General features: G+C 37.1%; 1 long non-coding RNA gene across 1 annotated transcript; it reads right to left on the bottom strand.

Annotated features, from left to right (window-relative positions):
- Nucleotides 1–550: 550 nt before the first annotated feature.
- Nucleotides 551–8,877, bottom strand: LOC119544554. Its single transcript, XR_005218862.1, has 4 exons — nucleotides 8,825–8,877; nucleotides 7,579–7,802; nucleotides 6,652–6,761; nucleotides 551–800 (listed from the first exon to the last, which is right to left on the bottom strand). It is a non-coding gene; the product is annotated as an uncharacterized LOC119544554 (long non-coding RNA).
- Nucleotides 8,878–9,308: the final 431 nt, after the last annotated feature.

The following is a 9,308-nucleotide window of genomic DNA, read 5'->3' as shown; positions in this document are numbered from 1 at the left end:
CCAAAGATTTGTGCCCTAAATAAAATCCTGTTGGACTCCCATGAGAACCTTCCTTCTTATGTCCTTTCCTTATTTGCCTGTTTGGTTGGTTGGTTTTTTGCCTGCTTGATTTTTTACAACTTTCCCTGGATTTTTGAGTTCTTTATCACAGCTTCACACCCTGGCCTTACCTAATCAACCCTGGGCCATAGAGTCAGAGAATACCTTACTTCCCTCTAAGAAATAGTTACTCACAGTCTCAGTGATGTGCTGGGGCCAGGTCTCAGGGGTCACTAGAGGAGACTTAGTAGTCAGGAAGTTAACAGCTGGTTGTTAATCATTAGTAGCTTAAAATCTGCTATGGTAGTATTCACACCATGGAAATTGGCAAATGCTGCAAATCAATGACTTATCAGCCCACCTACCCCACTTCTGTCAGTTTACCAGCACATCATTGGTCTTGAATCTCTAAAGGTTATCCTGTGATGCAGAAATCAATTAGAAAAAAAAAAAAAAACTTGATTCTAGCCCATAAATATATGATAATGTCTTATCTCCTAAGGGTATTTGTATTTTACAGAAATACACGAGGAATCACTTTAACTCAGTATTTCCCAAATTTAGTGTCCATCAGAATCACAGAAAAAGTTTATATGGAAGTTTATGCAAAAGTCAGGGCTTTATCCCAAACTACTTACAAACAGATTCTTCTGCAGGTGGGCGCTGGGCATCTTTGTGGTGAACAATCTCCCCAGATGAATCAAATTCCAGCAAAGCCTGAGAACCACGAAGATAATAAACCTCAGGTAGTGATATTTATCCTATCAAAATAAGAAAATGAAGAGTCATTCAGAAGAGTCCTTCCCATCACACCTTGGAGATGGCTGTCCTTTCTATTCCAATCCATATAAAGTAAACAATGATACACAAGCCTCTACTTACCCACCTATAGTAATGTGTGTGTGATTTATTCCATATCAAATTCCTAAATAGTGACAAAAAGTATCAACCCTCTAATTTTCCAACTCCAAGACTCTCCCTTTAGTCTTTCATAATTTTATTAGATTTCTAAACATAAATAAGAAATTTCAATTCTTTTAAGCCTCATATACTTTAAAGCTATACTATTATTTTGCAAAGATATTAATTTGCCATGAAAATATTTCTAAGAATATGGATAATTCCACATAGTCCTGTCTATGCGTGAACAAATAATTAGTTTATTTTTTTCCTAAAATCTTCGGGTTTAAATAATGTTCTTTAAAAGATGCTTACCTATTATCTCCCTCCCTATAACTTCCATGAAAAAGAAACTGAACAGAGAGAAAAATAGGAAAAAAAATGGTTAACAGAGAAAAGGGAAAATGGATGCAGTGATCCCTGAAGTTTAAGTAACAAGGCTCTTAAGTCAGTGCAATTTTTTTTGACACTTTAAATAAGATGTATATGCTGGTGAATGTCTCAAGTTTTAAATGAAGAACCAAGGAGTGTAATATATCAGAAGAGTGTTCCTCTGCAGACATTTTTCTGAATGAGGAATGTGCCACCCAGAATGTGTGACAAAATGTTAATGGCTCTGAGGGTATATAAATTTGAACTTTACTGAAATGTGCTAATAATGAGAGGGATTGTAAAATTATATAGTGGTTGTAGAACAGGAGGACGATTGTGGCAAGGAAAGCTCAGCGAACAATGCATCATGTTGCCATGCGGAAGGACCTCCAGCATTCAGCAATCAAGAGATGGGCACCACTAACCTTTCCCTTGCCGTGGTTTCTAACAAACCTTAACAGCTCAGGAATTTAGCTTGACTTTGATAATGAGAGTAACAGCTAAACCAAAAGGCAGGAATGGCCATGGGGAGCAAGAGTGTAAAAACTTACATTTTGCTGAGCTTTAAAGCCACATTTAACCACCCTGCTCCCCTCTCATCTTCAGCCTAGGAAAACCAACTGTGAACATCAGGCAGAGATCAAAGATTTTACATTTCTTTCCATCAAAGTTTTGCAAGTCAATGCTGGCCATTTTGTAGAAAACTAGAAAAACCATCTCTCTCTTGATGCCATGCACATCTGAAATGGTTGTTGTGACACTCATTCCTGGCTTCCTATAAGAAACCAAGCATATTCTATGCATTTTGAAGCCTAACTATATTTCCATCACACTCTATATTTGTGGATTTCAGATTCCAGTTGCATCTGGAAAGTTCTTTAAATTTCCATTCACAAACATACTCTAAAAAATTTTTTGTTTTTAAATTTCAGTTTCAAGCTGGATTTTACCTTCTGAGAAAATATATTAAGGGTTTATATAGCATGGTCTACACTCCATGAATGTCATACTGAATAATTCTTTAGCTGATTCTCAAGCGTTATGGTATTGCCAAAAACAACCTTAAGGTATGTTCTTTAAGAAATGTCATCTTCCAGAGATGGGGCACTATTGAGATACTAATAATAGATAAAAATAGAGATATTGTTTTAGACAGCTAGAGCAGACTAAATCCTGCTTTCCATTCTTCTTTTGATAAGATAGAGCAATTGCTTTTAGCTATCAATTATCCACTCTCACAAAAATGATAAGCTGGAAGAGGAACCCTACCATTTATCTCCAATGCTCACTTAACAGAAATAAATGCAGCTACCTCCTTCCAAATCTGAATTGTAAGAGATGGAGAGTCTGAGTTACCGAGTGTAACCTTGAGACGGTGTCTCATCACTTGTCTGAGAGTCCTATTCAGTCAGCATCTAATCAGACACTGGGATCAAAAAATAAGCCTGGAATACTCAGAATCCAGCGTGGAAAATGGAGTCTGTATTGGAGAAGCAATTTGATTGGTTGGCAACAGATTGCGGATTAACCAGACAGAACTCTGGAGGATTGGAGGAAATTGCTGACTTGGACTTCTGATCACTTATTTCTATAATACTCTGTTATTTTGCTATTAATAATCAGAATTCTTGACATCAGGATAACTGTGCTTTCATTTAGACTTCCCCCTTTCTTCCTGCATAAACTGAAACTGTTGTGAGGGTGATATATGAGGTCAGACATCCTAGGGAATATGTAATGATTGAGAATTTTTATTTCTATTATTTCAGTTAAAGGACATGATTTCAGTTAAAACACAATATCACTTAAGAAACAAATCAAATGCTCACATATATTGCAGTCCCTTTAAAAAGGTGACTTCACTAGAGGATAAAAACCGGAGCTGTATAATTTAGCAAAAACTAGACTGGACAATAATGGTGGTCAATTGTATAAATGTAAGAAAGTTCTTACATGAACTGGAACAAACGTACATCACTATTACAAGGTATTAATAATAGGGCGGTATATGGGAAAAATACAATTAATGTAGACTAAGGTCTATAGTTAACAGTAGCATTGTAGTATTTGTGCATTAATTGTAACAAAGGCACTACACGAAATCTAAATGTCAATAATAGGGGGATATAAGGGCTATGGGAATTTTTTCTTTGGAAGAAATTTAACTGTAGAGGTGAATGCATAACTATGTGATTATAACAAGAGCCACTGATTGTACAGTGTGTGAATAAAACTGTTAAAAAAAATAGGAGGGGATAAAGGATTATGGGATGTTTTGGGTTTTATTTTTTATTTTTATTTCTTTTTCTGGAGTAATGAAAATGTCCTAAAATTGATTGTGGTGATGAATACACAACTATGTGATGATACTGTGAGCCACTGATTGTATACCTTGGATGAACTGTATGGTTTATAAATATATCACAATAAAGTTGTATTAAAATAAAAAGGTGGCTTCAGACCAACAAAGTGAAGGCTAATTAATCAGCCTTTCAAAGTAATATTTGCTAAATATTCAAAGGCCTACACCTCTGATTATGTCTACAGGATGTGGAATAACTGCCTGTTTAGTTCATAAATCAAAGAATCTCAGAAACCCATGCGACTAAAGAAATTATCCAGACTAATTGATTATTAGAGTTTAAATCAGAAAGTCATTGTCAAGATATTTATTTAACAAACACCTAATGTAGGGCTAAATATGTGTAAGTAACTGCTGTAAGAAATTTATAAATAATAACTCACTTCATATCAACCAGTGAAAATATGATTACTATGCACATTTACAAATGAGTAAACTAAGACAAAGAGACTTTAAGCAATTTGCCCAGAACCAGCAGCTAGTAACTGACAGATTCAGGATTCCAATCAGGCAGTCTGGCCACAGAGTCCATGCTACACTCAACTCAAGAGAGTACAGAAAAGAAGGCCTCTTCATGTTCAATATAGATCATATATCTTACTGGCTGGCTTCAGAGGGTTGATGACAAAAACTCAGCTTTCCTCGGTGCCATTTCCATGCTCTTGATCAAACAGGGAAAGTTGCTTATGTGAACTGAGTAACCACCACCACTATTCATGGTGGATTTGTATGTTATCTCAATTAATCCTCACAGTGACCTGCATAGACATTTCTATTTGTATTTTACAATTGGGAAACTGAGGATCAGAGAAGTTAAGTGAGTTTCCTAAGGCCACACAGCAAGTAAGCACACATTCCAATCTGCCTGACTCCAAATTTGATTCTCTACCACAACCCACCTTTTCTGAAACTTTTGTATTGGCTGATATGATCTGTGACTTTCTTTAGAAAAGGAATTTTAACATATTTTTACTTTTCCCTAAAGACCCCAAATAATGTTTTACACTTCACATTCCTCTACATTGTTAAATACCATGCACACAGGTACAGATTGACCATAAATTTGTCACTAAGAAGGGAGGAAACTTTTAGACAGGGCCATAGAGACATGATCATCAAACTACACATACCCAAGAGATACATTCTCATATAAGAAAACTATTCAATTGAAAAAAATTCATAACAAAATAAATAAACATGAACTTAATACTAATCTCCAATAATGTGGGTCCAAACAACAATTATTGCTGTTGACTGTCCTTAAACTGAAAAACTATTTTGAAGCCTTTCTGCCTCTGAACTCATATCAATTGTCTCCTGTCCTTTGACATACAAGGAAAATATAACATCTGAGATAAAGGGAGAGAGGTAAGTTCATGGAATCTATAGCCAGGCTGTCTGGTTGTAAATCCTGGCTCACTCATTTACTTGGGCAAATTATTCAATTCAGAGCCTCTGTTTCCTTACCTGAAAATGATATAGTACATCTCTCATAGGGCTATCATAAGGATCAATGGAGTTATATATTGAATAAAACCTAGCACATGATATAGTTGGATACTTTTAGAACTACGGTGTTAAAGTGGTTTTATCTTGTTACCTATCAGTTTTGTTCCCACTTAGATGAATGCAATGGGAAGCACTGAATTTCCTATTGGGATTGAATTGTTTACCTTAACACTAACTAGTACACTTGAATGAGTTAGTAAAGAAATAAAGCCTAACTACTTGCATTTGACAACTATCAAGTATATGCCTTCAGTTGGTGTCTTATGTGCAAGAGCTGACCAACTCATAATCATAATCTAAAATGAAAGTACTTACTGACATAATATTCATCTGACGGCATTTAATTTCAGTAAACTCCATCTTAAATATTGGTTGCCTTATAGTTGTTTGAAAACTGGATATGAATGAAACCTCTATGTGCATTTGGTCAATAGTTGTTTGATGTTCCACATTCCTTTTGAAAGTATGGAATAACTTCAACATTATCATTCATGAGAAATGTATGCTTCATACACATTCAAGGATTTCTGGCCCTTGATCTAGTGCTAAATAAACATTTCAATGCCCATACTGTATAAAATTCCCAGATTAGCATTTACTGAATTGTAAGGATACCAAGGCTATCACTGCAAGATCCTAAATAAAGGATATAAAAGGTGCAATCTCTGTGTACCTTAGTTTCTTCTACTAGTGTACCATTATAGCACTGGCAGTAATTCATAATCCAGTACTTTGAATACACATCACCATAATTAGCTGGAGATCTCACCTAGGTGGTATTGTAATATCTCTATCTATCTCTCTATCTGCTATCTACCTAGTTATCTATCTATCTATCTCTGTAACCATCATGTCTGTCTGTCTATCTATCTAATCTTTCTTTTTTGCTTCTCTAACTCTTCCATTTTCCCCAAATTAAAACATCTAGGTCTTTCTAGGCTCTTTGTTCCACGGAAGAGATGTGATGGAGTAGAAGGTCAGGAAAAAGAATTATATCCTGAGATTTTACCTCCACAAGCCTCTGTCCTTGAAGTAAAACTAAAAGGCACAAGGCATATAAGTTAGGACTTTTCAGCTATTGTTGACCAGGCTTCTATTTTTTCTGGGAATGAAATGGCCTAAAAATGCCCAGTTCAATCTGTTATCATTTGCTGATGTCATCCAGGTAGAAAAGCTATCTCCAGGTTGAAGGGGAAAGGAGAGGAGGAAGAAAAGTGAGAAAGTCGTGGGTTTTGGTGGGTCCTGCAGAGAAGGAGCCTGCCCTGGGAATCCTGGACACTGCTCTGGAAAGAAGTTAAGTCCTCCTGGAGCCCTAGGCTAGTGAAGCTGAGACAGCTTCTCTGAGATTTCTGACCCTAGGGAATGGGAAGATAATTCCCGTGAGAGAAGTACGGCATAAATGAACAAGTTAGAGCTGGGAGACATGAAAAGGCTGGATAAAGAAGAATAAAGGATAACTTGGCCTTTACCTGCAAGTCCTGCTGGCCAGTGACCAGACAGGATGGACGATGGGCATCTCATCTGGATGAAGGGATGACAACAGGCTCCTCCCATTTTTGGTTGCATAAGGCTCCTGCAACTGGGACAGAGACTTAAGGATCAATAAAGATCCTGAGAAATTATTATTTCAGTTTCCACCATCCTGGCTGAATGAGGATATAAAAAGAAAATTAAATTGAGTAATAGAAAAATAAAGTTATGGTTTCCAATATATCTGAATTTTGTGGCCTGAGATTTGTACGAATACATATAGTCAGAGATCTTTGCTGTCCTCAGATTTTCTATTACCACTACCTCTGCCACTACGGACAGATTTCCTAAGTGCTGATGGGCTATTCTTTTTAATTTTTTTTTAACTTTTTTTCTTCTTCCTCCAATTTACAACCAACTTTTTCTAAATGATGTCCCATTACAAAAGCTGTTTGGTCACAGTGATGTAGTTCTTTCTTGAATATCACAGTCCTTTCTTTTCCAAGTATACAAACACATTCAGAAAGAGAACTGGGAAAGGGAGGTGTGTCTGAGTGTGCGGTCTATGTATACGTGTGGCTGTGTGTGCATACAGGTGTGTGTCTCTGTGTGCATGCATGAAGGAGTGTGCTTCTGTGTGCATGTGCATTTGTGTCTGTGTGTGTTTGTGAGTGCCCAAACAGATGGCCACACATCCTCACACACCCCCTTAAGCCTCTGCTGGTGCTGCCCATGGGGCCTGCTGAACAGTGTGACTTCATCACCCAGATTTCCACTCCACTTGTGGCCTTTTTTCTCAGGAAAGTCATGTTCTCTCCCTCTGTTTCCACCCCTTGAGGGAAACCTTGTCCATTTGCCCAGTTTATACATTTCTAACTCATAAATGTTAAATGATTTCTCTCCCACCTGCATCATTTGATACCCACCAGTTTGACAGAGGTTGATGAGTTAGTTCAGGTTAGTTAATAAACATGCAGAACATTCTAAAGCGGTTAGGTAACCGGTCTGCTTAGGGAACAAAGGGCATTTCTTGGGGGTTATGTGTCCTAATTCCAAATACCATCCTGACTGGCTCTCATGACCAAAGCCCAAATCCTGAGTTTCATGAAATATTTAATTTCTTCATTCACGTGGCTTCTGCCTTTGATACCTGTAAACAAGAAGAAGTAGATGAGCAATAACTTGAGATTTTCCCCTTTCAGATATTTTCATATTAATGAGAAAAAAGCTACCTTTTCCTCAAATTACTAACATAGAAACAAAATTCATATTAACAGCTATTTTCTAGGAAAGGAGAAAAATGTAATTTTTTCAAGACTACGGAACAATTCTAGAAGCAAAGTGCCCTTCAGTATCTGTGACTTCTAGTGGAGTTTGATCAGTGAGCTGACCTTCCTTGTGTGATTATCCAGACTTATTTCCCACAGACAGGATGAAAGATTCTCATTTATTAATCCAGGGAAAGCTCCCCAATGTAACACAGTCTTTCTGTACATACAGTTTAAATGGATTGTAATCCATTAACTTTCATTATTATGTTCTTTATTCTCTTGTGTTTAAGCCCTTCAAGATATGAATTTATTATCATAACCATGATTTAGTTAAGAAGGGTTTACAGTGTTGTGAAGAATTTGAGTCTTTATCATTCAAGAAGGGGATAGATATTAACACTCTAGTTGGTTGCTAAACATAGGCACACATGGATTAGATTAATGCATCACCATACAGATTTCAATATTATATTTCCTTCAAAATGGTACTATAAATGCTTATTTTGGAAGAATTCCATTTTCTAAAGATCAGCTTAAAATGAAGCTAAAGATATTTATATTCCCCTACTTCTGCCAAGTCTCTGCAGAGTTAATCTGTAGGAAAAAAATACTTTCTAACCCAAATCACTTTCATTCTTAATGCATGACAGCCTAGTGTTCAAAAAGTAGTTGTTTTTCTCTACACCATCACTGACAAAGTCACTTGAATAAATGACAAGATTATCTAACCTCTGATTTTTAAACATAGTGTAGCTTTCTATGATGCTCCTGATTATTCCTAAAATTTATCAAAAACAAAACAAAACAAGGAGAGGGAGCTAAGATGGTGGCATAGAGAGGAGTAGAAGCTAGCTAGTCTCCCTGGAACAATACACAAACAACAGAAAAATTAATACATAACCTGGAATAACTGCAGGGAGACAAACGTGACCGTCCACTCATCATACACCAACCTGAATTGGGAGGAATGCCCGAGATCACAGCATAAAATCTGTAAGTAAAACCTGCAGATCCAAGCAGAGAGCCCCTCCCTCACGGAATCCTGGCGGTGCTAGAGAGCAGCACTCTCTGAACAAGTGAATATACCTCTGCCCAGCTCCAAATGGGATTTTAATGTTAACTGCTAAATCCAGAAAGCGACTCCCCAACAAGCAAACAGAGGCTTTTGGTGACGACTGACCTTGGGAGAGTCAGGGGAGGTATCTGTCTCAGGATGGGGAGCCCAAAGGATCAGGTGCTATCTCTGGTCAAAGGGTGAATCTGGGGCTTTCTGTCCTTTTCTCTCTCTCTCAACCTGGGTGACTCAGTGGAGAAAGCCTCAGCCATTTTCAGCTCACAGTGCTTTGCAGTAAAAAAAGCCTCAGCCACTTTAAACTAGCAGCACT

Source organism: Choloepus didactylus, chromosome 9, assembly GCF_015220235.1.
Source record: "Choloepus didactylus isolate mChoDid1 chromosome 9, mChoDid1.pri, whole genome shotgun sequence".
In the NCBI taxonomy this organism is placed as follows: domain Eukaryota; kingdom Metazoa; phylum Chordata; class Mammalia; order Pilosa; family Megalonychidae; genus Choloepus; species Choloepus didactylus.
This window is presented reverse-complemented; position numbering and strand designations above follow the sequence as displayed.